This window comes from Heterodontus francisci, unplaced genomic scaffold (genome assembly GCF_036365525.1).
Source record: "Heterodontus francisci isolate sHetFra1 unplaced genomic scaffold, sHetFra1.hap1 HAP1_SCAFFOLD_597, whole genome shotgun sequence".
NCBI lineage: Eukaryota > Metazoa > Chordata > Chondrichthyes > Heterodontiformes > Heterodontidae > Heterodontus > Heterodontus francisci.
Window position 1 is genome coordinate 639,799 of NW_027141752.1, and position 7,587 is coordinate 647,385.

Genomic DNA, 7,587 nt, shown 5'->3' on the forward strand with positions numbered 1-7,587 from the left:
CCTTTTCCCTCCTCTCTGCTCATTATCTAAAGCCCCAAACACTCCTTTTAGGTGAAGCTACGATTTACTTTTACTTCTTTCAATTATGTATACTGTATTCACTGCTCACAATGCGGTCTCCTCTAAACTGGAAAGACCAAACGCAGATTAGGTGGAACACCTCTGCTCAGGCCGAAATCATGACCCTGAGCTTCTGGTTGCTTGCCATTTCAACACTCCCCCCTGCTCTCATGTCAACATTTCTGTCTTTGGTCTGCTCCAGTGTTCCAGTTAAAATCAACCCAAGCTCGAGGAGCAGCACCCGACCTTTTGATTCGGCACTCTACAGCCTTGTGGATTGAACATTGTGTTCAATAACATCAGAGCATGACTGGTGTCAGGCAACCACAAGCATTAACACACTCTTTGCCTTTGTCCCCGGACAGCTTTGTTATTTAATCTCTCCTGCCCTCTGCCCTATCAAACACCTTCCCCTTTGTTCTCTCCCACATGCCCCTCCCCTTCACTTGTTTAAAACCTAATTCTTTTCTAACCAGTGTCAGTTCTGATGAAAGGTCACAGACCAGCACAGTAGCGCAGTGGTTAGCACCGCCACCTCGCAGCTTCAGGGACCTGGGTTCGATTCCTGGTACTGCCTGTGTGGAGTTTGCAAGTTCTCCCTGTGTCTGTGTGGGTTTTCTCCGGGTGCTCTGGTTTACTCCCACAAGCCAAAAGACTTGCAGGTTGGTAGGTAAATTGGCCATTATAAATTGTCACTAGTATAGGTAGGTGGTTGGGAAATATAGGGACAGGTGGGGATGTTTGGTAGGAATGTAGGATCAGTAGAAATGGGTAGCTGATGTTCGGCACAGACTCGGTGGGCCGAAGGGCCTGTTTCAGAGCTGTATCTCTAATCTAATCTAACCAGAAACGTTAACTCTGTTTCTCTCACCACAGATGCTGCCAGAGCTATTGAGTATTTCCAGCACTTTTTGTTTTTATTTCAGATTTCCAGCATCTGCAGTATTTTGCTTTTATTGTGTCAGAAAGTCTTTCCTTGATTCAGGACTCTTACCTCTCTCCAGAATCTCTCTGCTAAAGATTGAACTTTATCTCATTTCACTCACAGCTCAGGGTCAGTGTGGCACAGTGGGACTTCTGGCTGTGTCCCACTTCACAATCCCTCAGTACTGAGAAAACAATGGGGAATATTACTCACATGTTGTATTCTGTAACTTTTTACAAACACTTTAATGTATATATTGTCTTCCAAAGCAGTGACAGAATGGTGGCTTTAGTGTGTTGTTGAAATAGCTTTGTTGAGTTCGTGCTGTACTAACAGTTAAACAGTTCTTGGTTCAATCCCAGGTTTTGGCACTTTCAACCTCTCCTGTGTCTTTTTCTTTGGCTCCAATTGTCAAGCTGCTTGATTTACTCTGAAATTAGCACCAGAGAACCAAGGCACCAGCGAGCATGAGGAGCTGAAATTAGCACAGATCAAATCCACTTAATACTTCTGACTGAAGATGGTTGCAAATGCTTCAGCTTCATCTTTTGCACTGACGTACTCAGCACCACCATCATTGAGGATGTGAATGTTTTTGGAGCCTCCTCATCTTGTTCGTTATTTAATTATACACCACCATTCACGACTGGATGTGGCAGGACTGTGGAGCTGTGATCTGATCCTGAGGGAGATATCTGTGCGTGGAGTGACGGGATGTATGGAGAGTGCTCCTGAAGAGGGTGTCCGAGCCTGGAGTGGAAGCTTTCCGTGGAGGTGCAGGAGTAGGCCATTCAGCCCCATTGTTTTATAAAGGTTTAGCATAACTTATTTGCTTTTACTCTATGCCTCTATTAATAAAGCCAAGTGTCCTGTTTGCTCTTCGCAACCTTTTCAAACCTTGATCAAAAAAGATTGGTGTACATTGTCTCATTCTTCCTCCCAAACTGTATCACTTCACAATTCTCTGTGTAAAATTTTATCTGTTGTGTGAAAGCCCATTTTACCAGTGTGTTTAAGTTCCTCTGATGTGTGTTACTGTCACTGGCATAGGACGAAATTCACGAGCATTCTTTGATGCTATCTCCATGGAAAGAGCAATCTTACACACTTGCTCAAATTGGGATTTTGTGTGTTTAGTATCTTTTCTCATCCACCAATATAAGCACAAATCTGTCTCATAATGTACGGTCTAAGAATGTGCCAATGTTGCAATGTGGTGATAAATTCTTCAGTGTCACAATGCACTCACCAACTGTTTCACTACTTTTCTGATTTCTGGATCCAAGTTTGTAGCTTTCCGCGATCTCTAGTGGCTTAGGGTTGAGCCTCACTTCAACGAAGAAACGGAAAATTATGATTTAAAGATTACACTGTCAAACATTCACATCTCTGTCTTCTCCTGAACTTCGAGTTCAAATTTGTTTGTGAAGTTGAGTCACACGTTAAGACAGCACAGTCTTTGTCTTTGTGAAGGAAGTGATTTGGGAATGGCTGTTTGAAACTGTCCCTTCTTGCACAGAAATTCAGTGCAAATACTTGATCACTCACAATTTCCTTGAGAGAAATTTGTTCGCAATCGCATTCGACACGGAAACTGCCTCAGCATTAATCTCACTGAAGCAGAATGTGACCGTGTTGAATGTTTCAGAATGTTGGTGCCGTTATTTGTCGCTTTTAACCGAGACCGGGACACAGGGAAAGGTTCATCCGAGTTTGGAATATATTATCATTCAGGAGGAAGAAAAATCAAAAGGAACCAAATAAGAAAACCCAGTCTCCAGATTTGAGAATCTGCAGATCCGCTTTGGGAAAGTGAATCAGGGCAGAATGAAGGGTGAACAGTCCAACTGCCCAGAAGAGATGAAGACACAGCTCAGTCAACACGTTCCCCTGGTTTATGATGCTGGAACATTCCTCACACAGAAATGATTCAACCCAATGACAAACATTCTTACAGCTGATAATTTATGCTACTGATTTAAGGACTGTCTCATGTGGTTACCGAGTGATGACGAGAAGATATTAAACTTTGTTCTATTCAATCTAGCTGTGATGAAGTTTGAATTTTTCTCCCTTTTATAAACAGTATTTGAAGGGTCTCGGTAACAATGTTCAGTGTTGATGAGAGTGGGGTCTGGGTGAGAAGCTGCTGAGTGTGACAGGGTCAGGACTGGATGCAGGAAGTTCTCTGACAGTCTCCCTCTATCTCTCTAATGGGTTTGAGTTGATTTACGACTGGTAGCTTTTATTTTACTTTTCTTATTTAGAGATACAGCCCCTTCGGCCCACCGAGTCTGTGCCAACCAGCAACCACCCATTTATACTAATCCTACATTAATCCCATATTCTCTACCACATCCCCAACATTCTCCAACCATGTACCTACACGAGGGACAATTTACAATGGCCAATTTACCTATCAACCTGCAAGTCTTTTGGAGGTGGGAGGAAACCAGAGCACCCGGCGGAAACCCACACAGACACAGGGAGAACTTGCAAACTCCACACAGGCAGTACCCAGAACTGAATCCTGGTCGCTGGAGCTGTGAGGCTGTGGTGCTAACCATTGCGCCACTGTGCCGCTGTTGGTGTTTTGATAAATGAAGGAAGTTCCCTCCACCCATTTTTTCTGGACAGACAGTGTGGTATAAGGATGTCTCGGGTTAATGCTGAAGATAGTGGGATCAACCCCTCCCAATGTCAGAGTGATGATGTAACAGTCACATGAGATGAGGATTGGGAGAAGAGAGAGCAGCACCAAGGATGCTAGCTTAGCAGGCTTGATGAGTGTGTATATAGTATTGTGTAAATTAGAAAGAGTTCTTAGTTCTTTCAGCAGGAACTGTGTCCAGAAAATATCGAGAAACTCACAATTTTATTATTCAGGAGTCGGAACACAGATATTAATTCCAAGTGACAGTTCTGGGACCAATTAACAAAAAAAGTAGAGAATAATATTACTCTCTGATTGAAATCCCCCAGTGAGGAGACAGTTAAACAGATGATCTGTTGGGGCATTATTCAATCCAAGGTTTCAGCAACATTTAATCTCCCTTTTTGGTGAAATTCTCTGTTATTTGCAACGTTTTTTATCAGCTTTGATGGGCGAGTGAAAAAACTGAAAAAATTGAACAGCTCCATCCTTTCTTTTCTTCCTTCTTCTCTTCTTTCCATCAGTTTCTCTTTTCTGTCCCAGATCAATATCATGATGAGAATCCCAATTTAATCTGCTGTTTCTGGTGTTTTATCCATTCCAATCAAAATTTCAACATTCCAATCAAATCTATTTGTTATTCCACAGTGTCTCTCCATTTGTTTTATTCTGTTGTATTCTCTCACAGTCTGTTTGATGATCAATGTTACATCTCACTCTCTGTTCTGGTGAAGATCAGAAGCAGTGATATCTGTTTCCACCACCCGACAAGTCGGCCTGAGGCTGTGCCTCGCTGATCATGTGAAGTTAAAGCAATTCTTCCAGTCAGTTAGTTCAGTTGTCATTTCATGAGAAATTCGGTCATCATGACTTCGTCAGTGACCTAATGGTTCAGGTGTCTGAGTGATGTTAATCATGATGTGATGAAATGATTGTATGTTCCAGTCTTTCCGTGGTGGGTTTTCACACTGAGTAGAAACGTGTTGGACATGGTCTGGAAATGTTTCACACCGCTCCATTCCCAACTTCATTTACTGACAGAAGATATATTTCCATCATTACACAGCTGGCTGCACAGCCAGAATCTGTGCTGAAGGTGACAGCTATGTCTATGCAACTGACAAGGTGGCGGAGAGGTTAAGGCGATGGACTGCTAATCCCTTGTGCTCTGCACACGTGGGTTTGAATCCCATCCTTGTCGCTAGTTTATGAACTGTTCAGTGTATTGTTTATGTGTAAAGTCAGCCTCGAAACCTGTTCTTGTCAATGTCCAGACAGTGATTCCAGAATTGGTTATACTTTATTAAAATTGAGACAGACAATTGGAATTCTTCACCCAAACTGCACTGGAATGAAGATCAAATAGGGATCACGAAACGGAGCAGGATGTTTCCTCCCCACCTTCCTTCCATCTTTACTTTCTCTGGATTTGCACCAAGTGAAAGACAAATGGGAAAATAAAATGGCGAGGGAGCAGATGCAGAAAATTATCCTTTGGCAAGAAATTTATTTTCAAATCTTCTTGATAGATTAAGTGAGTGAGCAATGCTTTGGCAGATGGTGTTTAAAATGAGGTGTCATCTACTACCTACTTTAGATCAGAGTGCTTTTTTGTATGAGGTGCGATGTTAGAAACGGCGGAGGAGCAGAGACCCGAATACTGAATTAATAAAAGCTAGTGGACTGGTAGAAAATAATGTGAAAAGTGAACAGAATATGAAGATTGGAACTCATGTTGCATTGATATAAAGCTCTGTGCTCCTGAAGTAAATGTCCAAGCCCAGATTGTGGGGAATCTGTGGAGAGTGATTTGGTTTTTATTCATTCTTGGGTGTGAGTATCGCTGATAAGGCTAGCATTTATTACCCATTCCTATTGCCGTTGAGAAGGTGGTGGAGAGCTGCCTTCTTGAACTGATGCAGTCCATATGGTGCAGGAACACCCACAGTGCTATTGGGGAGGGAGTTCCAGGATTGTGACCCAGCAACAGCGAAGAAATGGCTATATTGTTCCAAGTCAGGATGGTGAGTGACTTGGAGGGGAACCTGCAGGTAGTGAGTTCCCATGCATCTGCTGCCCTTGTCCTTTGAGGTGGTAGTGGTCACGAGTTTGGAAGGTGCTGTTGAAGGATACTTGGCGAGTTGCTGCAGTGCATATGGAGATGGTACACACTGCAGCCATTGTTTACTGGTTGTGGAGGGATTGAATGTTCAAGGTGGCGGGTGAGGTGCCGATCAAGTGCGCTGCTTTGTCCTGGATGGTGTTGAGCTTCTTGAGTGTTGTTGAGTGGGATGTATTCCATCACACTCCTGACTTGTGCCTTGTAGATGGTGGACATGATTTGGGGTGTCAGGAGGTGAGATACTCGCTGCAGAATTCGTAATCTCTGACCTGCGCTTATAGCCACAGCATAGATGTGACTGGTCCAGTTACGTTTCTGGTCAAGATGTTGATGGTGGGGGATTTAACGATGATAATACTTCTGAATATCAAAAGGTAGATTTTTCTTTCTCTCTCATTGGAGATGTTCACTGCTTGGCACTTGTGTGGCCAGAAGGTTGCTTGTCACTTATCAGCTCAGGCCTGAATGTTGTTCAGGTCTTGCTGCTTGCAGGCACAGACTGCTTCAGTATCTGAAGAGTTGTGAGTCATCATCTAATATTCCCACTTCTGACTTATGTTGAAGAGAAAGTCGTCAATGAAACAGCTGGGATGTTTGGGTCTCGGACACTACCCTGAGAAACTCCTGAGGCAATGTCTTGGGCTGAGATGATTGGCCTCCACGAACCACAACATCTTGTTTTGGGCGAGGTATGACTTCAACAAGTGGAGAGTTTTCCCCCTGATTCCCATTGATTTCAATTTTGCTGGGGATCCTTGATGCCACACTCACTCAAGGGTAATCACTCTCACCTCTCCTCTGGAATTCCACTCTTTCGTCTCTGCTTGGACCAAGCTGCAATGTGATCATACGAACATAAGATCAGAAGAACTAATAGCAGGAGTAGGCCATTTGGCTGCTCGAGCTTGCTCCGCCATTCAATAGGATCATGGCTGACCTGATCATGACCTCAACCCCACTTTCTTGCCTGCCCACATAACCCTTGGCTATCTTGTAGATAAAAATCTTGAAGACATTCAATGACCCAGCCTCCACTGCTCTCTGCGGTAAAGAATTCCAAAGATTAATGACCCTCTGAGAGAAGAAATTCCTTCTTAAATGAAAAACCCCTAAATCTGAAACTGTGTCCCCTAGTTCTAGATTCCACCACGAGGGGAAACATCCTCTCAGCATCTACCCTGTCAAGCCCCCTCAGAATCTTATATGTCTCAATACGTTCTCCTTTCATTTTTCTCTACTCCAATGAGTATCGGTCCATCCTGCTCAGCTTTCCTCATAAGACAACACCTTCATCACAGGAATCAATCCAATGAACCTTCTCTCAACTGCCTCCAATGCAAGTATCTCCCTCCTTAAATAAAGAGACAAAAACTGTACACAGTACTCCAGGTGTGGTTTCATCAGCACCATGTACATTTGTAGCAAGACTTCTCTACTTTTATACTCCATTCCCCTTGCAATAAAGGGTAACATTCCATTTGCCTTCCTAATTATTTGCTGTACCTGCATGGTAACTTTTTGCGATTCATGTACGATGACACCCAGATCCTTCTACACCGCAGCATTCTGTAATCTCTCACAATTTAAATAATCTTTTTCTTTTCTATTCTTCCTGCCAAAGTGGATAACCTCACATTTTCCCACATTCTACGCTATCTGCCAAATTATTTCCTGGAGCTGAGAGACCCTGGCAGAACCTAAACTGAGCATCGATGATCAGATTATTGCTAAGTGTGTGGTGCTTGATAGCACTGTTGGTGACATCTTCCATCACTTTGCTGATGATTGATAGTAGACTGATGGGGTGGCAATTGGTCAGATTGGATT

At 43.3% G+C, this 7,587-nt stretch overlaps 1 non-coding gene across 1 annotated transcript; it reads left to right on the plus strand.

The window, feature by feature from the left end:
- Positions 1-4,757: 4,757 nt before the first annotated feature.
- Positions 4,758-4,839, plus strand: trnas-gcu (transfer RNA serine (anticodon GCU)). Its single transcript has one exon. It is a non-coding gene; the product is annotated as a tRNA-Ser (tRNA).
- The last annotated feature ends 2,748 nt before the right edge of the window (positions 4,840-7,587 follow it).